The sequence below is a fragment of the Canis lupus genome, chromosome 5 (assembly GCF_003254725.2).
Source record: "Canis lupus dingo isolate Sandy chromosome 5, ASM325472v2, whole genome shotgun sequence".
NCBI classification, from domain to species: Eukaryota; Metazoa; Chordata; class Mammalia; order Carnivora; family Canidae; genus Canis; species Canis lupus.
Window position 1 is genome coordinate 32,550,509 of NC_064247.1, and position 23,567 is coordinate 32,574,075.

Here is a 23,567-nt window from a genome sequence, read left to right on the forward strand (position 1 = left end):
TGCTGACTGTAAAAGAATAAATACATTTGAAAAAATTAAACTTAAGAGGCACCTGGCTGGCTCAGTCAGTAGAGTGTACGACTCTTGATCTCAGGGTTGTGGGTTTGAGCCCCACTTTGGGTATAGAGATCACTTCCAAAAATATTAAAACTAAGAACATTTGTTCATCAAAAGACACTATGGAGAAAGTGAAAAAAAATAAGTTGTGAAACTGGGAAAAGAGGTTTGGAACATATACAACTGACAAAGAATGTGTTAAGAACTTCTAAAAACAGGGATCCCTGGGTGGCGCAGCGGTTTGGCGCCTGCCTTTGGCCCAGGGCGCGATCCTGGAGACCCAGGATCGAGTCCCACGTCAGGCTCCCGGTGCATGGAGCCTGCTTCTCCCTCTGCCTGTGTCTCTGCCTCTCTCTCTCTCTCTCTCTCTGTGTGACTATCCTAAATAAATAAATAAAATATTTAAAAAAAAAAAAAAAAAAAAAAAAGAACTTCTAAAAACAAATAAGGAAAGAACAAATCATCTGATAGAAAAATAGGCAAAACACATAATAGGAACTTCAGAGACAAGCAACAATGAGGAGATGTTCAACTTTTTTTTTTTTTTTTTTTTTTATGATAGTCACAGAGAGAGAGAGAGAGGCAGAGACACAGGCAGAGGGAGAAGCAGGCTCCATGTACCGGGAGCCCGACGTGGGATTCGATCCGGGGTCTCCAGGATCGCGCCCTGGGCCAAAGGCAGGCGCCAAACCGCTGCGCCACCCAGGGATCCCTCTTTTTTTTTTTTTTTTTAAGACTTTATTTATTTGAGAGAGAATATGAGCATGGGGTCGGGGCAGAGGGAGAGGAGAGAGTAGACTCCCCATGGAGTGGGGAATCGGATGTGGGACTCAATTCCCAGACCCTGGGATCATGACCCAAGCTGAAGGGAGACTCTCAACCAACTGAGCCACCCAGAAACCCCAACTTTCTTTGTAACTAGGGAATTCAAATCAAAGTTGGACATTATATATACCCCAGGACCCAGCATTCCAATTCTAGCTATATGCTCAGAGAAACTTTCATCTGGGCACCAGCAGGCATGTATAAAAAACATGTTTGTGGAAACAGTGTTTGGAAAAGAAAAACATGGAAACAACTCAAAAGTCTACAGGTAGGAGAACGAATATATAAATGTGGCATATTCACAAAATGGAATATTATACATTTGTTTGAACTACAACAATGTAGTCAAATCTAGCGAATCTTGGGAATATAATATTAAATGAAAAAAATGTCAGAAGATAACATGATCCTATTTTTTGTAAAGCTAATATTTAAAATGAGGCAATAGGGGATCCCTGGGTGGCTCAGTGGTTTGGCGCCTGCCTTCGGCCCAGGACTTGATCCTGGAGTCCCAGAATGGAGTCCCGCATCGGGCTCCCTGCATGGAGCCTGCTTCTCCCTCTGCCTGGGTCTCTGCTTCTCTCTTTCTGTATCTCTCATGAATAAATAAATAAAATCTTTATAAAAAAACAAAAAGAATTAATATGAGGCAATATTGTGGCACCACCCATATATGTGATAAAAGTAAAAGACAGTCATTCCAAGTGACGTCAGCAAGTTGGCAGGAGAGGGGTTTTCTTTTTTTAAATTTATTTTTTTTTTAATTTTTATTTATGATAGTCACAGAGAGAGAGAGAGGGGCGCAGAGACACAGGCAGAGGGAGAAGCAGGCTCCATGCACCGGGAGCCCGACGTGGGATTCGATCTCGGGTCTCCAGGATCGCGCCCTGGGCCAAAGGCAGGCGCCAAACCGCTGCGCCACCCAGGGATCCCAGGAGAGGGGTTTTCTATGTCATCTTCCTGCAGAACATTGATTTTGAAAACCAACCAGGGATGAAAGTATCTTTTTTTTTTTTTTTTTTTTGGATGAAAGTATCTTTAACGGGAGTCCAGGAGTCTAGAATCCAGTGAAGTTCTAGCACACTGCTGGAAGAAAAAAAATTAAAGATTAAAGGCACTGAAGAGGGATCCCTGGGTGGCGCAGCGGTTTGGCGCCTGCCTTTGGCCCAGGGCGCGATCCTGGAGACCCCGGATCGAATCCCACGTCGGGCTCCCGGTGCATGGAGCCTGCTTCTCCCTCTGCCTCTCTCTCTCTCTCTCTCTCTGTGACTATCCTAAATAAATAAATAAAATATTAAAAAAAAAAGAGGAAAAAATAAAGGCACTGAAGAGGGGGTGCCTGGCTTGCTCAGTGGTTGAGAGTCTGCCTTTGGCTCAGGTCGTTATCCTGGGGTCCTGGGATCGAGTCCCGCATTGGGCTCCCTGCTCAGCGGGGAGTCTGCTTCTCCCTCAGCCTGTGTCTCTCGTGAATAAATAAATAAAATATTAAAAAAAAAGATGCTCAGCATCACTGATCATGAGGGAAATGCTAACCAAAACTACAATGAGGCATCATTTCACATCTGTTAGGATGGCTATTATCAAAAAGTCAAAAGATAATAAGTGATGGCAACAATGTGGAGAAAGGGGAAACTGTGCATATTTGGTGAGGATGTAAGTTGGTACAACAACGATGGAAAACACTAGACAGTTTCCTCAAAAGATTAAAAGTCAAACTACCGTATGATCCAGACTTCCCAATCCTGGGTGTGTACCCAAGAGAAATGAAGTCACTAGCTCAGAAAGATATCTGCACCCCCATATTTATTGCAACATTAGTCACAATAACCAAGACACGGAGGGATCCCTGGGTGGCGCAGTGGTTTGGCACCTGCCTTTGGCCCAGGGCATGATCCTGGAGACCCCGGATCGAGTCCCACGTCGGGCTCCCGGTGCATGGAGCCTGCTTCTTCCTCTCCCTGTGTCTCTGCCTCTCTCTCTCTCCCTCTGTGACTATAATAAATAAATAAATAATAAATAAATAAATAACCAAGACACGGAAACAACCCAAATGTTCCATTGATGGATGAACAGATAAAGAAAATGTGGTGTACATGTACAATGGGGTGTTCTTCAGCCTTACAAAAGAAGGAAATTCTGCCATTTGCAACAACATGGGTGAACCAGGAGGACACTCTGCTAAGAGAAACAAGCCAGAGACCGAAAGTCAAAAATGGCATGATCTCACTCATGGGGAATCTTTAAAAAGTCAAATTCATTGATATAGAGAATAGAATGGTGGCTGCCAGGGTCTGGGGGATACAGGCAATGGGGGATGTTGGTCAACAGGTGCTAACTTTCAGTTATAAGGTGAACAAGTTCTGGGGTACCCGGGGACCTCAGTTGGTGAAGCATCTGCCTTCGTCTTGGATTGTGGTCTCCGGGGTCCTGGGATCGAGCCCTGTATCAGACTCCCTGCTCAGCGGGCAATCTGCTTCTCCCTCTGCCTCTGCTGCTCCCCCGGCATGCTCTCTCTGTCTCTCTCTGTCAAATAAAGAAATAAAATCTTTAAATAGTAATGAAAGAAAAATATTAAATAAAAAATAGAGTAAGAAACAGACAAAGAACACAAAATACAGTCATGCATGGAACAGTAACATGTCATGAGTAATCCAGTTTTGTGCACCACACCTAATGTCAAAAAATAAATTCTAGAAACATAATTCATTAAGAACTAAATATTAAAATGAGAAAACCAAATGGTCACACCGATAAATTCAGTAAGGAAATCTGATGAATGTCAATATCTATTCATGACTTTTTAGAAAAACCTACAAAACAGTCTTATCAAATAGAATAAAAGTATACTTCCTTAACATGATAGAGAGAATCTACCAGAAATATTCGGAAACATCACCCTCCCTGGTGAAGCATTAAGATGACGCATTCAGAATGTAGTGGCACCTGGCCTGGCTCAGTAAGTGGGGTGAGTGACTCTTGGTCTCAGGGTCATGAGTTCAAGCCCCACACTGGGTATAGAGGTTACTTACAATCTTTAAAAAGAAAAAAAAAGAAAACAGAATGGAGAAACATCCTCAAGATCTGGAATGAGGCAAGTATCCTTGACCTCTGCCACTTTTATTCTCTGTCCTGGAAAGGAAGTCTGGTCATATTCCTTCGTGACCGTGAGTCGCATCACAGGGGACAGAACGCAAGACTCACAGCAACTCCGGATGCCTCCTGTGCTGGAAAGTTCTATGCAGGAGATCACATTTGGAACTTGTGAAGCAGAGGGGTGACCCCGGGGTGGGAGGCGGGGGGGCACGCTCCCTGCCAGCCTGGGCCCTGTTGGGCTCCCACGGAAGGCACCAAAAATGTGATCTTGTCTGTTTTGTCTCCAAATTTCCAAAATGGCAAACTCAGACATGGATCCTTATTGGAAGCAGAAAAAGAAAGTCCTGAGGGCCGGCCATGGTTTTAAATGTTCACAGCTGCCCTGTGTGAGTCTGGTCCTGATGCTTGCTCTGTCTCTTTGGACCGAGTTGTGACTTTTAGTATGGCTTGTAAAGTTTTGTCTGGGAGCCAGACATCATGTGCTGGGTGATGGGGACTGCTATAAATAGGCCTCCCCATGTGGCTGGGGTGTGGGGGCAGGGGTGCTGTGGCCCCACTGTCTTTAGGAAGCCTGAGTCCCTGGGCCATAAACTTCTCATTTATTGATTTTTTTTAAAGATTTATTTATTTATTTATTCATGAGAGGGAGACAGAGAGAGAGAGAGAGAGAGAGAGAGAATGGCAGAGACACAGGAAGAGGGAGAAGCAGGCTCCATGCAGGGAGCCTGAGGCAGACCTCCATCCCAGGATTCCAGGATAACCCCCTGGGCCAAAGGCAGGCGCTGAACCTCTGAGCCAACCCAGGCAACCCTGATTTTTTTTTTTTTTTAAGATTTTATCAATTTATTCAAGAGAGACACGCAGAGAGAGGCAGAGACACAGGCAGAGGGAGAAGCAGGCTCCCTGTGGGGACTCCGATGAAGGACTGGATCCCAGGACCCCGGGATCACGCCCTGAACTGAAGGCAGATGCTCAACCCCTGAGCCCCCCAGACGCCTCTCATTTATTGATTCTAACCAGAGTTCATTTTGTCTTGAGCTTATGAGTTTTTAAGTAATCTCCGTGCCCAAGGTGGGGCTTGAACTCACAACTCAGAGCTCAAGAGTCACAGGCTAGACCCATCCCATCTACTGGACACAGAGCCTTCCACACTTTAGTTTCAGGTGAAGCTTCTCAATTTTTTTTCTCCCCCTTGGAGGTACGGGCCTGCCTGAGGGGCTGGAGTAGGGTATTTGCCTTCTCTCAGGTGGATCAGGTCCTGATTACACTTCAACTGGTTAGGCTCCCTAGTTTCCCTGGAGGGCGGGCTCTGTCAGGAAGGACAGAAAGCTCTGGATGGAGCAGCCTGGGTGGCTCAGCGGTTTAGTGCCTGCCTTCGGCCCAGGGCTTGATCCTGGAGACCTAGGATCCCACGTCGGGCTCCCTACATGGAGCCTGCTTCTCCCTCTGCCTGTCTCTCTGTGTGTCTCTCATAAATAAATAAAATCTTTAAAAAAAAAAAGGAATGCTCTGGATGATTTCCAGAATGGCTCCTTTTCAATTCCTCTGCCTGAAGCAGAAGGGGATTTTCTTCCATCTTTACTGGAAGAACTTGGTAGGACTCCTAGAGTTAAAAAAACAAAACAAAACAAACAAAACAAACAAAAAACCCCACCTCACCAAGAGCGGGGTTCCCCAGCTGGCTCCATCAGTGGAACACATAAGTCTTGATCTAAGGGTTGTGAGTTCGAGCCTCATATTGGGTGTAGAGATTACTTTAAAATCCTTTTTTTTTTTAAGATTTTATTTATTTATTTATTTATTTATTTATTTATTTATTTATTTATTTGAGAGAGAGAATATGACTTCACAAGCAGGGTGAGGGGCAGAGGGAGAAGCAGACTGCACTGAGCAGAGAGCCCGACTCAGGATTCGCTCCCAGGACCATGGGATCACGACTGCAGCAGAAAGCAGTTGCCCAACAGACTGAGCCACCCAGGTACCCCTAAAAATAAAATCTTAAAAACAAAAATCTCACCAAGAATGCCCCCCCCAACACACACACACACACACACACACACACACACACACACACCAGTGCTCCCCCCATCCCGCCTGGGCCCAGTGTCTCTAAATCTCAGGCTTCTCTACACTGAGCTTATCTACCCTGAGCCTTCAGCAGTTCCTCAAGTACCATTCGGCTTTCTCCAAAGCTGAACACAGCTCTCGTGGAGGTTTCTGTTCATGGGCTTTTGCTCTGCCAAGTTCTATTTCTTTTGTATCTGCCTGTCCATCTGTCCAGTTTGGCGGGGGGAGCAGCTCACACTGTGACCTCAGTTCTTTGATGAATCTAAGAACTGTTAATGTTTACTTTGTTCAGCTTTCTCCTTGGTAAGCTGGAGTGACAACTTCCAAGCTCCTTACGTCCTGGACCAGAAATCCGAAGTCTCTCACACTCTTTGTTTTTTAATTATTATTTTTAAAGATTTATTTATTTATTTTAGAGAGAGAGAGAAGAGGAGCAGAGGAAGAGAGACTCTTAAGTAGGCTCCGTGTTGTGTGCGGAGCCTGATGCGGCGCTCGATCTCATAATCCCGAGATCATGACCTGAGCAGAAGCTAAGTCCGACACTTAACCAACTAAGCCACCCAGGTGACCCTCTCTCGCTCTTTTTGAATGATGTCTGCTTTACTGAGATGCAATTCATATACCATAAAATTCACCCTTTTAGAGAGTAAAATTTGGTGGTTTTCAGGATATTCACAAAGTTGTGCTACCATCACCACCACTAGCCAATTTTGGAACATTTTCATCACACCGAAAAGAAACTTTGTTGGCCATTGCTCCCTGTTCCCCCTTCTCCCAATCAGAGGCAACCACCACTACCACACCCTGTCTCTATGGACTGGCCTGTTCTAGACGCTTCGTATAAATGGAATCAGGATATGAGGCCTTTTGTGTCTGGTTCTCTCACTTAGCACAATGTTCTCAAGGTTTATATCCGTGTTGTAGCACAGTTCAGGGTTTCATTTCCTTTTACGCTCAAATAATCCTTTGTATGGCTACAACACATTTGTGTATTTATTCATCAGTTGGTAGACATTTGGGTTGTTTCTACTTTTCGTCCGTTATGAATAATGCTGCTCTGAACATTCACGTGCACATTTTTGTGTAACTCTGTTTTCAATTTCCTTGGATATACACCAGGGAGTAGAATCACTTGGTCTGTATTTAACATTTTGAGGAACTGTGCTTATTGGCCATTTTTATGCCTTCTTTTAAAAAAATTATTTATTTATTTATTTATTTATTTATTTATTTATTTATTTATTCCTGAGAGACACAGAGAGGCAGAGACACAGGCAGAGGGAGAAGCAGGTTCCCTGTGGGGAGCCGGATGAAGGATTCAATCCCAGGACTCCAGGATTACAACCTGGGCAGAAGGCAGACACTCCACTGCTGAGCCACCCAGGCATCCCGCCTTCTTCTTCTTCTTCTTTTTTTTTTTTTTTTTTTTTTTTAAGATTTTATGTATTTGTGGGATCCCTCGGTGGCGCAGCGGTTTAGCGCCTGCCTTTGGCCCAGGGCGCGATCCTGGAGACCCGGGATCAAATCCCACGTCGGGCTCCCGGTGCATGGAGCCTGCTTCTCCCTCTGCCTGTGTCTCTGCCTCTCTCTCTCTCTCTCTCTCTCTCTCTGTGACTATCATAAATAAAAATTTTAAAAAAAGATTTTATGTATTTGTAAATAAAAAGAGAAAGAGTGAGACAGAGCAAGAGAGAGTAAAATATAGGAGGGAGAAGTAGGCTCCCCAACTGAGCAGGGAGCCAGACACGGGGCTCCATCCCAGGGCCCCAGGACCATGACCCAAACTGAAGGCAGACACCTAACTGCCTAAGCCACCCAGGCGCCCCCATTTTTATGCCTTCTTTAGAGAAATGTGTATTTAAATATTTTGCCTATTTTAGGGGATCCCTGGGTGGCTCAGCGGTTTAGCGCCACCTTCAGTCCAGGGCCTGATCCTGGAGTCTCGGGATCAAGTCTCGGGATCAAGTCTCGGGATCAAGTCTCAGGATTGAGTCCCACCAGGGGCTCCCTGCATGGAGCCTGCTTCTCCCTCTGCCTGTGTCTCTGCCTCTCTCTCTCTCTGTCTGTGTGTCTCTCATGAATAAATAAAATCTTTTATTTTTTTAAAAATTTATTTATGATAGTCACACAGAGAGAGAGAGAGAGAGAGAGAGAGGCAGAGGCATAGGCAGAGGGAGAAGCAGACTCCATGCACTGGGAGCCCGACATGGGATTCAATCCCGGGTCTCCAGGATCGCGCCCTGGGCCAAAGGCAGGCACTAAACCGCTGCGCCACCCAGGGTTCCCAAATAAAATCTTTCAAAAAATATTTTGCCCCCCCCCAAAAAAAAATTTTGCCCATTTAAAAATTGGATTGAAAAAAAAATAAAATAAAAAAATAAAAATTGGATTGTTTATCTTTTTATTTTTTTGGTTGTAAGAGTTCTTTGGATATTTGTATAAGGTCCCTTATCATATATGAGTTGCAAATATTTTCTCCCTTTCAAGTGTTTTCTTTCTACTTTCTTTGTGTGGTGTCCTTTGAAGCAAAAAAAGTGTTTAATTTTGACAAAGTCTAGTTTATCTAGATTTCCCCTCCCTCCCTCCCTCCCTCCCTCCCTCCCTCCCTCCCTTCCTTCCTTCCTTCCTTCCTTCCTTCCTTCCTTCCTTCCTTCCTTCCTTCTTTCTTTTTCTTTCTTTTCTTCTTTCTTTCTTCACCAAACTTGGGGAATGAACTTACAACCCCAAGATCAAGAGTTACATGCTCCTCTGACTGAGCCAGCCAGGTACCCCTCTTTGATTATTTATGCCTTTGGTATCATATATAAGAAAACACTGCCAGGGTGCCTGGGTGGCTCAGTTGGTTGAGCGTCTGCGTTCAGCTCAGGTCATGATCCCAGAGTTCTGGGATCAAGCCCCATATTGGGTTCCTTGCTCAGTTGGAATCTGCTTCTTCCTCTGCCTCTCCCAGCTCTCATGTTCTCTCTCTCTGTGTCTCTCTCAAATAAATAAATAAATAAATAAATAAATAAATAAATAAATAAATAAAATCTTAAAAAGAAGGTTACCCCAAGGTCACAAAACTTAGGTCTCTTTTTTTCTATGACTTTTTAGCTCTTACATCTACATCTGTGATCAATTTTGAGTTAACATTTGTATATGGTGTGAGGTAAGGGTCCAACTTCATTCTTTCTTTTTTTATAATTTTTATTTTATTTTTTTTAACTTCATTCTTTCATGTGGCCCACTTGTCTTAGGACCATTTGTTAAAAAAACTATCTTTTCCATTTGACTGACTTGGCACCCGTATCCTTGTATCAAAAATTGGTTAGAGGTGCCTGGCTGGCTCAGTCAGTACAGTATTAGGTTCTTTTTTTTTTTTTTTTTCAGTATTAGGTTCTTTTTTTTTTTTTTTTTTAATTTTTTTTATTTATGATAGTCACACAGATTGAGAGAGAGAGAGGCAGAGACACAGGCAGAGGGAGAAGCAGGCTCCATGCTCCGGGAGCCCGACGTGGGATTCGATCCCGGGTCTCCAGGATCGCGCCCTGGGCCAAAGGCAGGCGCCAAACCGCTGTGCCACCCAGGGATCCCCTTTTTTTTTTTTTTTTTTTTTAAAGATTTATTTATTTGGGATCCCTGGGTGGCACAGGGGTTTGGCGCCTGCCTTTGGCCCAGGGCGCGATCCTGGAGACCTGGGATCGAATCCCACATTGGGCTTCCGGTGCATGGAGCCTGCTTCTCCCTCTGCCTGTGTCTCTGCCTCTCTCTCTTTCTCTCTCTGTGACTATCATAAATAAATAAACATTTAAAAAAAAAGATTTATTTATTTATTCATTCAGAGAGAGAGAGGCAGGCAGAGACACAGGCAGAGGGAGAAGCAGGCCCCATACAGGGAGCCCTATGCAGGACTGGATCCTGGGTCTCCAGAATCACGCCCTGGGCTGCAGGCGGCGCTAAACCGCTGCGCCACTGGGGCTGCCCCAGTATTAGGTTCTTGATCTCGGGATTGTGAGTTTGAGCCCCATGTTGGGCATAGGGATTACTTTTTTTTTTTTTTTTAAGATTTATTTATTTATTCATGAGAGACACAGAGGGAGAGGCAAAGACACAGGCAGGAAGCAGGCTCCTTGCAGGAAGCCCAATGTGGGACTCGATCCCAGGACTCCGGGATCATGTCCTGAGCCAAAGGCAGATGCTCAACCTCTGAGCCACCCAGGCACCCCAGGATTACTAAAAAAAAAAAAAAAAAAAAAAAAAAAAAAAAAAAAAACAACCATATATTACTTTCTAAAAAATTGGTTGACCAGCAACTTAAAGGGTTTATACCTTTCTAATTGTAACTAATCCTTCATGTGCCAAATCAGACTTACCTTCCTCAGTAATGCCTTCCCTGACCATTCCCTGACTCCCAGCACCCAATTAGATAGGGCCTTTGTGTTTGGGTTTTTTTTTTAAGATTTTATTTATTTATTTGACAGAGGGAGGAGAGTGACAGCATAAGCAGAGGGAGCAGCAGGCAGAGGGAGAAGGAGAAGCAGGCCGCCACCAAGCAGAGCTCAATGTGGGGCTCAATGTGGGGCTGGACCCCAGGACCCTGGGATCATTACCTGAGCCAAAAGCGGATGCTTCACTGACTAAGCCAACCAGGTGCCCCTAGATAGGGCTTTGTAACTGGATCTCCAAACCCCCTCTGCATACTTGGATACCTATGCAGCAACTTATTTGCTCCCTGTCCCTGCAGCCACTGTAAGGTTTGAGTGCCTGTACCTGATGCTCCCATTACAGGGCTCCCTGGATCCCTTTAGAAAGAGGTTTTCTGTGCAGTGTTGGTTTTATCTGAAGGAGCCCCTTTCAAGGGTGACCAGCTCATTTTTGTTTGCCTGGCATTGCAAGTCCAGGGTCCCATGAAACACCTCGGTCCCAGGCAATCTGTACTGTTGGTCACCCTAGCCTTAGTCTCTGGGAGACTTGGGGCAGGGGCCCTTCTGCTCAGGACTGAGTCTTTGTCATGCTTTCAGCTTTCCCCAAAGTTCTTGAACCAACTCCTTCCTTGTGTCTATGGGAAGCAGAGTCTGCTCCACCAACCACGGGGCCTTCCTGGTGTCCCTGTCACCACCTCACAGGCTTTGTCAGGCTCCAGGCTCTGTCAGAGAAATGAGGTCAGGGAGGCAGGACTCCTTGCTCAGCCTCTGACTACCCTGGCTCTCCTAGGACATGGCCTGGAGGAAGCTGCAGGAGCAGGGAGCTCTGCAGAGGTCAGGGCTTGTCACCAGCCCACCCTCCCACCCCCACCCCCACCCCCGGGCTGCAGGACTCTTCTGTGAGGCTGCAGCCTGCACGGAAGAAGGGTCTTTTTGAGAAATGCCCCATGACTCTTGTTCTCAAAGCCTGGTGAGGATGTCATTCTCTACCCCACTCTTTTAGGGGGATTTCAATTTTTAAAAATATATATATTATTTATTTATTCATGACAGACAGACAGAGAGAGGCAGAAACACAGGCAGAGGGAGAAGCAGACTCCATGCAGGGAGCCTGACACGGGAGTGGATCCTGGGTCTCCAGGATCACACTCTGGGCCCAAGGTGGCGCTAAACCGCTGAGCTATCTGGGGTTTAGGGGGATTTCAGGAGAAATTCATCCATGACCTTCATACCAAGAGCAGGAAAACTTTTCCTGAACAGTTGGTTGGTTGTTAATCTCAGGGACTGTTGGAATGGTTAATGATAGAGCCTCTCTTCCTACATTAGCTTCTGGGATGCTTGAAGCAGATTTGTGGGGCCCCCTCACACAAAACAGGCAGGGCATCCAGGTTGAGTTGTGAGTTCAAGTCCCATGTTGGAGGGTGCCTGGGGGGTCAGCGGTTGAGTGTCTGCCTTCAGCTCAGGGCGTGATCCCAGGATCCTGGGATCGAGTTCTGCATCGGGCTCCCCACAGGGAACCTGCTTCTCCCTCTGCCTCTCTCCACTCTCATCCTCTTCCCCTCTCTCTTTCAAATAAATAAATAAAATCTTAAGAAAAAACAACCAAAAGAGACAAAACCCATACTTGGACACTGGGAAACTCTGGCTGGGGTCCCCTCAGAGGGCCAGCCTTCTGCACCACTGACTTCTTTACTAATGAAAGATCCTAGGGTCTCCACCACCTGCAAATTCTCCTTCCCGGGAGCATGCGTTCCTTTTGCAAGTAAAACAGAAAGGGGAAGATTTTTAATATTTAACAAAAAAACAATCGAATCTACTAAAATAGTACCCTCCCACTGGTGCCATGGCCCCTCTTCAGCCACCGCCTCCCCCAGCCCCTGCCTGTCCTGTCCCACGTCACCTTGTCCCCGGGGGCGGGGGGGGGGGGGGGGGGGGCAGCTGCCGCTCCCCTATCACCCCCTCAAGCTGCCCCAGCCTCCCTGTGAAATCTTGCTGGCCCTGCTTCCCCGCCTCCCTGCCTCCTCCGCAGGCTGCCCCCCTTCCAGGCTTCCTTCCTGAGCATCTTGGGGCTCAGCCCTCAGCCCGACTCTGCCTCTCCCCTCCCTCCCTCCTCTTCTCCCACAGCCCTCGTTGAAACTGCGGCTTATACCTTCAGCCTGGCTCCAGGCCCGCCACCAGGTGCCGGTGCGACTTCCTTGCTGGGACCTCCCAAGGCACTCCAACCTGGCAGGGTCAGGGTAGAGCTCTGGTCTCAAATGCCTTCCTCCCCGAGGTCCCTGTCCGGATGCTCGGCACCTACATCCCCCACATGCTCAGCCGCCAGAGCTCTTCTCTGGGACCCTCTCCAAGGGGTGTGGCCGGGCGGTTCTCCCGGCAGCCGCACCTCCATTCCCACCGCCTCCCCCGCTGCCCCCCCCAGCCAGCTGCAGAGCCCCTAAGAGGCTGTCCCGCAGGATCTTTGGCAGATAGAGTCTCCTCCCTCGCTGGCTTGAAGCCTTTTTAATGGCTTCCCTCTGTCCACAGGACAAACTCCAAACTGTGGAGGACACAGTCTGGGGAAACGCTTTCCCCTCTCATGCTCAGCCGGGTCCTTCCCACCACGAGGCCTCCATCTGCCTTCTAGTGATGCTCCTTTCCCCTCCCCAGTCCCCCCACTATATGTGATTTATGTTAACATTTCTTTCTTTTTTTTTTTTTAAGATTTTATTTATTTAGTTGAGAGAGAGAGAAAGAGAGAGCGCAAGCAGGGGGAGAAACAGGCTTCCTGAGGAGCAGGAGCCCGATACAGGACTCAATCCCAGGACCCCAGGATCATGACCTGAGCTGAAGGCAGAGGCTTCACTGACTGAGCAACGCAGACGCCCCTGTCAACGTATTTCTTATTGTTTTTTTTTTTAATTTTATTTATTTATGATAGGCACACAGTGAGAGAGAGAGAGAGGCAGAGACACAGGCAGAGGGAGAAGCAGGCTCCATGCACTGGGAGCCCGATGTGGGATTCGATCCCGGGTCTCCAGGATCGCGCCCCGGGCCAAAGGCAGGCGCTAAACCACTGTGCCACCCAGGGATCCCCTCTTATTGTTTTTCAACATTTTAAAATTGTGGTTAAAATACATAGAACATGAAATCTATCACTGTAAACATTCTTTTTTTAAAATCTTAACCAAAATAAAAAAAAAATCTTAACCATGTTGAAGTGTGCAGGTTCAACAGTGTTAAACATATTTGTGCTGTGGGGCACCCATCACGGCCATCTGTCTCCAGAATGCTTCATCTTTTTTTTTTTTTTTTTAAGATTTTATTTGTTTATTTGACATAGAGAGAGAGAATAGGAGCACAGGCAGGAGCGGCAGAGGGAGGGGGAGAAACAGGTTCCCCACTAAGCAGGGAGTCCAATGTGGGGGCTCGATGCTGGGACCCTGAGATCATGACCCGAGCCAAAGCCATATACTTCCCCAACTGAGCCCCCCCAGGTGCCCCCAGAACTCTTCATCTCGCCAAACTGAAACTATGTCCCCCTTAAACATCAATTCCCCATCCCCTCCTGGCCCCTGGCACCCCCAGTCAACATTCTGCTCCTGTGACCTTGACCACGTGGGGTACCTCATACATGTGGAGTCATACAATAATTGTCTTTTTTGTGACCGGCTTACATCACTCAGCACAGCGTCCCCAGTGTCCACCCGTGTTGTCACAGGTATTAGGATGTCCTTCCTCTTTAAAGCTGAGTGACATTCCATGTATGTAAGTACAGTGCTTTGCGTATAGATTCCCCCATCGATGGACATGGGGTTGCTTTCACTCTGGCTATTAGCAATAATGCTGCTGCGAGTGCTGCTGTGCAAATACCTCTTCAGATTCCTACTGGCAATTCTCTGGGGTTTAGACTGAAAAGTGGAATTGCTGGATCATATGAGAATTCTATTTTTAATTTGTTGGGGAACTGCCGTGCTGTTTCCCCCAGCAGCTGCATCATGTTCCATCTCCACAGGCAGGCACGAGGGTCCCCCCTTCTCCGTATCCTGCCAGCACCTGTTATCTCGTGGGCCTCTTGTGGGTTTCCTAGTGGGGGCGAGGTGATACCTCATTGCATTTTCCTAATGACTAGAAATTATTGCCAAGTTTTCCCCTTGCATTTTCTTCCAAGAGTTTTATAGTTGTAGCTGGGAATGCTCATAAAATTCTCTCTCCCTGGCTCACTGCAACTCTGGTTTTGCTGCATGAGGAATGTCCTTCCCAGGAGGCCATACTCCCATTGCCCTGTGACATTTTCTTATGGCCCATATGGAACATCTTCCCCTACAGGCCCCTTTGTACAAATGTAGAGAGGTGTTTACTTGGTGGGGATTTATCATCTTGAAAACAGGAGACTTGAAAAAAAAAAAAGAAAAAGAAAACAGGAGACTTGAGACGCCCGGGTGGCTCTGCAGTTGAGCATCTGCCTTCGGCTTAGGGTGTGACCCTGGGGTCCTGGGATCGAGTCCTGCATCGGGCTCCCTGTGGGGAGCCTGCTTCTCCCTCTGCCTATGTCTCTGCCTCTCTCTGTGTTTCTCATGAATAAATAAATAAAATCTTAAAAAAAAAATAAAGAAAGAAAACAGGAGCCTCTTGTTCTTGGTGTAGGACAAACACCCAGCACAGCAACCACCACCTGCAGACCTCCACTCATTCTTGTTGAGATGGATGGATGGATGGATGGATGGATGGATGGATGGGCTAGCCAAGTCAACGGGACAGACAACCATGGAGGGAGGGAAAGTCTGGGTGGTCAGAAAGAAGGGAAATCTGAGTTAAGCATGGAAGGCCAGGAAAGGTTTGGTGAGAAAAGGTTTGGAAGGGCTTCTGGCTGGAAGGAACAGCTTGGCTTCAGAGACAAGAATGAGCAAGGCCATCTGACCTCAGTGGGTGTCTGGCCTGTCTGGGGCAGCTGAAGAAGACCAAAGGACTGGGGGGGCCCCGCCGGCACTGGGCACAGGAGCCTGACCAGAAGGATGAGGCAAACTCATGAGAATTGGAACCTATGACACAGTAAAATGCCACTTCTGAAAGATTCTTCAGCAGCAGGGTGCAGGACGGATGTGAGTGGGGAGGGGCTGGTGAGTCCAAGGCCCGCATGGAAACCTCTGCTCCTCTGAAACCTTTTGTACATGGAGGACCAAGCTCTTTCCTTAAGCGCAGTGACCTTTCAGGCTTCAGCTGAGCAGCTCACTGAGAACCCCTGGGCACAGAACTAAGTGGCCACCGCTCTGCTTCCTGGTGTGACCCTGTGAGCCTGTCCTGCAGGTACGTTGGGTGGCGTGCACACACTGGCCTGGTCCTTGTCATCGGCCACCCCCGCCCCACACAGTGGGATGCACAGTGGGCCCTGAACCCATAGGTCAGGTGAATGAAGGCTCTGGGATGGGCAGTCTCTCAGCAACCTGCAGAATGTGGCCTGCCCTCAGCGCCAGGTTAAGGGCGAAGCCTGATGGATCGTCCCAGAATGGTCAGCTCAGACAGAATATACACCCTGTATCCCACTACGATTTCCTGAATATGAAAATTGCATTGGAAAATTGCTTCGCCTGGCTCCTTGCATGCAGGTGAGGGCTCAGTAAATCACTTGGCAGGAAACAGAAAGAGGGCCTCGATAATTGTTGGCGGCCTAGCCCAAGTGACTCAAGAACATAAGAAGAAGGGCACCCGGGTGGCTCAGTGGTTGAGTGTCTCCCTTCAGCTCAGGTCATGACCCCGGGGTCCTGGGATGGAGTCCCACATTGGGCTCCCTGCAGGGAGTCTGCTTCTCCCTCTGCCTATGTCTCTCATGAATAAATAAATACAATCTTTTTTTTTTAATTTTTATTTATTTATGATAGTCACACAGAGAGAAAGAGAGAGGCAGAGACACAGGCAGAGGGAGAAGCAGGCTCCATGCACCGGGAGCCCGACGTGGGATTCGATCCTGGGTCTCCAGGATCGCGCCCTGGGCCAAAGGCAGGCGCTAAACCACTGCGCCACCCAGGGATCCCAAATAAATACAATCTTAAAAAAAAAGAAAGTAAGTAAAAAGAACGTAAGGATATAAGCAAGGCTCAGAATCTGCCAAAAGCCCAAGAACAAAGCTACCAGCAGTGTGGACATCTGGGGTCCTTTGGCTGCCCAAGACCTAGTCATCGTGTCTGGAGAGTTTCCTGCCATATGCATGTTGGTGGGAGGTAGGCCTTCCCACCCTCGGAGGTCTCCAAGCCAGAGATCTGCTTTCCCAGTATCCCTCGCAGCTGACAGGGAGGCCGTGACTCAGGCTGAGCCAGGTGGCCCCCTGTCCCCTCAGACTTGAGTTAAGAGGGCTGGTGAGGCAAAGTAACGGAGCAAGAGCGTCAAGCATCCTGGGGCCGGCAGCGCCCCCCAGCGTCCAGGGCCTGTGATGCTGGCCTTCCTGGCTGTGCCTGTGCGTGTGCGTGTGTGTGCGCGCGCGTGCCCCCGCAGGACCCGCGGCAGGCGTGTCCTCACCAGGGCGAGATCAGCGGTGAGCTTTGGCCCCTGTCCCTGTTGCAGTAGACCCAGCCCTGGTTATCCAGCCTGTCTGGTGATTCCAGAAGCCACCTATGGCCTTCCAATAAGCTCGTTTTCTGCTTATGAATGCCAGGGGTGGCTTTTTATTGTAAAAACTCAGATGGCTGGGATCCCTGGGTGACTCGGTGGTTGAGCATCTGCCTTCGGCCGGGGGTGTGATCCTGGGGACCCGGGATCGGTCCCGCGTCGGGCTCCCTGCGTGGAGCCTGCTTCTCCCTCTGCCTGTGTCTCTGCCTCTCTCTCTCTCTCTCTCTCTCTCTGTGTGTGTGTCTCTCATGAATAAATAAATAAGATCTTAAAAAAAAAACAAAAAAACAAAAAAACAACTCTTATGGCTCGGCCACAGATAAGAACTTGAAGTGGAGGCTTTAAGTCCACAGCTGGTCCGAGGGCCACCCTAGGTCCAGGAGACCCCTCCAGCAGGGCCTGAGAAGGACATGGAAACACAGGATTCCCTTCGCCGGAGCAGGGGTCCCATGCCAGCAGTGGTGGCATCACCCCAAATGCAGATTCTCCCTCCTAGACCTACAGAATCAGAATAAGAGGGTATTTTACCAAGCCCTTGAGGTGATTCAGATGCACCCTCAAACTTGCCCAAGGGCTTCAGGGAGGAGCCACAGGCGGAAATCAGAGACCTGGCTCTTGCCCTTGACTCCCAGCTTTCTACTTATTTGTCTGAGTTCTCAGAGTCTACCGTTTTCATCCATAAAATGGGCATCATACAATCCCCAGAGGAGTCTGTTGTAAAGATTCAATGAAAGATGCTGGAGGGATCCCTGGGTGGCGCAGCGGTTTGGCGCCTGCCTTCGGCCCAGGGCGCGATCCTGGAGACCCGGGATCGAATCCCACGTCGGGCTCCCGGTGCATGGAGCCTGCTTCTCCCTCTGCCTGTGTCTCTGCCTCTCTCTCTCTCTGTGTGTGACTATCATAAATAAATTAAAAACATAAATAAACCCACTGTTAAAAAAAAAAATAAGTAAATAAAATCTTTAAAATAAAATAAAAAAAGAACTTTGTCTTCATGAGCAGCCAGATCATAGAGAGGAGCCTTACAACTTCTTGTATCCCACAGTTTGACAATGTTATCTAAAGAGCCTGAAATCAGCTGCTGCTCATGGGTAGGAGACCACTTTAATGATGTGACCCAGCCCGTATGTGAGGTCAGGGACAGCGACACCAAAGAACCATCTTTAGTTCGGGGGATCTCATGGTCTGGTATATCTATCTGTGTTTCCAGATGCCAAACGTTTACAAAGTGGAGAATAGGAGATACAATTAAACACTTTATTTGCTGTCAGAGTTGACTTAAGACTGCCAGACTCTATATCCCATACTCTAATTTTGTGGTCCCAAGACCCACTGCAGGTTTCTTCAGCATCTGACCACAGAACCCAGGAAATTGCTTCCTTGTGGCCAAGAGGGTCACTATAGGAGTCCTTGTCAGTCCCAACTGTTCCGTTTTCTGTTTCTTTCTCGGTCGATTTGTGGGCTCCTCTATTTCATCCTCTTCATCTGTAGGAACTGTAGACCAGATCTTTAGCATCTTATCCCAGGATCCACTGCAAAATTTAGTTCCCATGCTATCAATAGCTATAGAACCCACACTTCCAGCATGACCTCTGCAGCAGTGCAAAGCTTTCACTTTGTTTCTCTCCACATTCCACTCCCATAAGAGAATAGTTTGATCCATAAAGGAACTCAGTAGTAGGCAAGACAAATTATCTTTTTTCACCCAGGCCACATCTTTTACAACATCTGTATGTCCCACAATTGTCATTATTGACTTTCCTTCCAAGGACCAGATCTGAGAAGTCTTATCATAAGAACCAGTCAAGATCCATTCCTCTGCCCCTCTGACTGAACTGATCCAGTCATCGTGGAACAAGCATTGCTCTGGCTGAGGTGCAGTGTACTTCTCCACATATTCCAGTTCCACAACCTCTTCTGATGAGATGTTTTCCAGTTCCATGTGTTTGAGTAAGGGCAACCAGAGAAACTGGCCCTTGATAAGGAAATCGAACTCCACATGTTTGTGGAACTAATTTTTGGCCTCCAGCAATTTACTGATGATGTTACTAAGGTCAGCAATTTCAGAGGCTGCAGAAATTGAGAAGGGTACATCATCTACCACATATTTCTTGTTGTCAGTGAAGAAGCGTGTCTGGAGCTGAGCCATGGCGAGGAGTACACACAAGACTTGTTGAGACTTTCCGAGGGCTCCCACTGTTAGCTTCAGGCTCTAGATCCAGGTGGGAGTCAGGAACACGAAGAAAAAGAAAGAAAGCCTGAGACTCTTGATCTCAGGATCGTGAGCTCCAGGCCTACACTGGGCAGGGAGCCTACAGAAGAAAAAAAGAAGAGAGGGGTGCCTGGGTGGCTCAGTTGGTTAAGCTTCGGGCTCAGGATGTTGGGTCAGGTCATGATCTCAGGATCCAGCCCCGTGTCTGGCTCAGTAGACCCCTTATATTTCTACAGCGAGACATTTATACACAGGCATGTGCATACATATATTTATATACACAAGTACAAAACTCTCTCTCCCCACAGATATATAGACACGCATTTGTCTCTCTCTGTGTTAAAAATATGCCACCCAGGTGTCTCAAAATACACTGCTTTAAAGTAAGCCATGGGGTGACCCCAACTCTGCACTCCTGCAGAATCCTGCCACCAGAGCTCCTGGGTGGCTCAGTGGTTGAGCGTCTGCTTTCGGTTTAGGTCGTGATCCCGGGGTCCTGGGATTGAGTCCCACATCAGGCTCCCCGCAGGGAGCCTGCTTCTCCCTCTGCCTGTGTCTCTGCCTGTCTCTGTGTGTCTCTCATGAATAAATAAACAAAATCTTTAAAAAAAAAAAAAAAAAAAGAGGAATCCTGCCACCAGCCAGGCCTGATTTCTTTCCAGCCCATTTTCCCATTTGAGACCTGCAGAGCTGGGTGGCCTACCCAAGGCCAGAGACCAGGGGAGACCAGACCTAGGTTTCTTATTACCCAACTCACTTTTTTTTTAAATTTTTATTTATTTATGATAGTCACACACAGAGAGAGAGAAAGGCAGAGACACAGGCAGAGGGAGAAGCAGGCTCCATGCACTGGGAGCCCGATGTGGGATTCGATCCCGGGTCTCCAGGATCGCACCCTGGGCCAAAGGCAGGCGCCAAACCGCTGCGCCACCCAGGGATCCCTACCCAACTCACTTTTGGCCAATAGGTTAGCAACTGTGGCTGTTCGCAGATGTGATGCTTTTTAAAATTTAAACAATTTTTAAACTAATTTGTGCATTTACATTTGATATCCCAAAAGGGTCTGAGGCAGGTGCCACTGAGGTATCAGGAAGTGTGTTTGCTTTTACCATATTCTCTCCTGCTTAGTGGGAGGCTGGCTGGTCTGGCCCATCATAGCCAAGCCAGAGCTGAGTCAAGCTGCAGCTTGGGCTCAAGGCTGAGGCAGGTGCCAAGGCCAGGGGCCAACACATCCAAGTCTGAGCTTGGGGCCAAGGAGCCAGTAGGGGGCCCAGGGCCTACAGCACCTGAGAGTCTGGCCCGCTCCTGACACTCAGTTCTCCTCTGGGTTGAGTCTTACTTCAAAGGCACATATGAGGGATCCCTGGGTGGCGCAGCGGTTTGGCGCCTGCCTTTGGCCCAGGGCGCGATCCTGGAGACCCGGGATCGAATCCCACGTCGGGCTCCCGGTGCATGGAGCCTGCTTCTCCCACTGCCTGTGTCTCTGCCTCTCTCTCTCTCTGTGACTATCATAAATAAATAAAAAAAAAATTTAAAAAAAAAATTTATATTTAAAAAAAAAAAAAAAAACAAAGGCACATATGAAATGGATGAAGAGCTGCGATAAAAGTAAAACCATGTGACCCAGGAATCTCTGAAATAGAGAATGTACGGGACACCTGGGTGGCTCAGTGGTTGACCATCTGCCTTTGGCTCAGGGCGTGACCCTGGAATCCCAGGATTGAGTCCCGCATCGGGCTCCCCTCAGGAGTCTGCTTCTCCCTCTGCTGTGTCTCTGCCTCTCTCTCTGCCTCTCTCATGAATAAATAAATAAAATCTTAAAAAAAAGAAAAAAGACATAGAGAATGGAAAAAGAATGAGATGAAGGTCAGGCTGGCGATTGCCCATCTAGCCTTGAAATGCCAACTACCCCCCCTTCCTCATTCACCAAACCCTACCCCGTCCTCAAAGCCAGGTCTTCTTTCCCCTCCTCCAAAAAGTCACATTGCCTGCGGGGAGAGGAAGTCTGAATTCTGATTCTGATTTCAGTTTTTTTTTACTCTGGGGCCTACACCTCCCGACTGTGGCATCAGAGCAAAATCATTTACTCACTGGTGCAAGAAATATTCAGGGGGTGCCCACTGTGTGCAAGGCACTAGCCAGGTTCTGGGAGACAAAGGTAAATAAGTCAAGTTCCTGCATCCACGAAGCTGACAAAGGGAGAGTCGGATGAATGACGTGATGAGATGTGATGATGGTGGGGGTGAGCGCAGGTGGCTAGGACGCAGATGGAGGTCCTAACCAGGGAGAGCCCATGCAGAGCACCTGGAAGGTCGCTTGAGGAATTCCTTGGGTCCAACCAAGGGAAAGAAGCCATTCATTCATCAAATACACGAAGTGCCTACTGTATGCCCGGCACCAAGCAAACCACTAGAGATACAGTGGTGCACAAGGCCGACTTAGCTTGAGCCCCTGGGTGGCTTCGTTGGTTGGGCATCTGCCTTCAGGTCATGATCTCAGGGTCCTGGGATGAAGTCCTGCATGGGCTCCCTGCTCAGCAGGGCATCTGCTTCTCCCTCTTCCTCTGCCTCTCCCCCTGCTCATGCTCTCTCTCTGTCAAATAAATAAATAAAATCTTAAAAAAGGAAAAAAAAAAGGGGGGGCAGACTTAGGCTCCACACCTGGGGAACTTCACACTCCAGCGAGGGACACAGGCAATAGATAATCAGTTGTAGTGAACGCAAGGAGGGAGACACTGTGTCCTGAACAGGAAGACAGGGGGAGGAGATACAGATGCAGGGGTGGGGGGTACGGAGCCAGGGGAGCGAGCCCCCGGAGTGCTGGCCCAGAATGAGAAGTAACATTAGAGATTTAGTACACAACACTTACGCAGCCTATCTCTGACAAAGGGCTGAGAATCAGCGACCTTCCAGGAGGAGCACAAAGTTCTCCTGTCACCTTGGTTTCTCAATAGCCTTCTCTGTGACAAGAAACAGAGTTCCTTGCAGAAATAGCTGCTGATCCCAGGGATGGTGTTGAGGAAGTACATAGAGGGCCTGGAACTTCTTATTGTGTGTGTGTGAGAGAGAGAGAGAGAGAGAGAGAGAGAGAGAGAGAGAAAGGCAAGAAGTGGGGAAAGAAGAGCTCAGAAACTGAGGAGGACCCAGGAACCAGATGGCAAAATCTCCCACTGAATAAATTCGGAACTATTTATTTATTCATTCATTCATGAGAGACAGAGAGAGAGGCAGAGACACAGGCCCCATGCAGGGAGCCCAATGTAGGACCTGATCCTGGAACCCCAGGATCATGCCCTGGGCAGAAGGGAGGTGCTCAACTGCTGACCCACCCAGGCATCCCAATTTGGAACAATTTAAGTATGAAAATGGATAATGACTTAATGGATTATACTGCATTAAAAAAAGAAAACCAACACATGAGTAACAAGGACATGGTTGTACTAAAAATAAAAAAACAAATACTAAATGAGGCAGAAGGGAAATCACAGTAGAATGTAGTTAAGACCTGTAGAGGGAGAATGAAGATATCTATTTTGAGACCCATGGAGTAATAGCTGATTCAGGCGAGGGTCACTAACGTATACTCAAATGTTCAGGTGGCTGTGGGTTGGAGAACACGATTCTGGAGGGCAGTCCCAAGTGTGTTTGCACAGACCATTTGTTCGTTATGAAGATGAAAAAATGGTCACGTTGGGGTAGAGAAGCCTGGCGGACCAGACCTTAACCAAAGGGATCCAAGGCGTTGGTGGTATAGTGGTGAGCATAGCTGCCTTCCAAAGGGATCCAAGTAAACATCGCCGGTAATAGGATGAATTGAGGCTTTGTGTCTCCTGTTGTAAGGCATCAAGCACACAATAGCTTTGCTGTGGCTTTCCTGCCAAAAATGTGCAACCGGAATTTAATCAGAAGAAAAACATGGCGGGACACTCTGAGGTGCTGGGTGTTATAAAAAAAAAAAAGAGAAAGAGAGAGAGATTTCATTTTTGTTCCCATTTCTGGCAGGGAGATCCTAAAAACCTTTGGAATCTCCCAGTGTGTGAGAACAATGGGCACATCTGTTGAGGTATTTGGTCTTTTGTCATTGGTTCCTGAAATGGCTCCAGAACCATAAAGATGAATGGAGTGTCCCAATCAGCCCCTGTCACCCACACCTGAGTTTTGTTTTGTTTTTTTTTTTTTCACACCTGAGTTTATATTAATGAGGTTAGGTTAATAGAAGCCCTTAGTGATGGGCTGGTGGCCCAGAGGAATCAACCTCACCATTAGAGGGTTAGAACTTTGTTTTTTTTCTTTCCTTTCCTTCCTTCCTTCCTTCCTTCCTTCCTTCCTTCC

The 23,567-nt window shown here is 47.7% G+C and overlaps 1 long non-coding RNA gene and 1 pseudogene across 1 annotated transcript; both read right to left on the bottom strand.

The window, feature by feature from the left end:
• Nucleotides 1-3,116: 3,116 nt before the first annotated feature.
• Nucleotides 3,117-12,847, bottom strand: LOC112647454 (uncharacterized). The gene is made up of 3 exons (XR_003128329.3): nucleotides 12,595-12,847; nucleotides 12,070-12,198; nucleotides 3,117-3,405 (listed from the first exon to the last, which is right to left on the bottom strand). It is a non-coding gene; the product is annotated as an uncharacterized LOC112647454 (long non-coding RNA).
• A 4,587-nt stretch (nucleotides 12,848-17,434) lies between these two features.
• LOC112647583 (ribosome biogenesis protein WDR12-like) lies at nucleotides 17,435-19,463 on the bottom strand (annotated as a pseudogene).
• Between the last annotated feature and the right edge of the window lie 4,104 nt (nucleotides 19,464-23,567).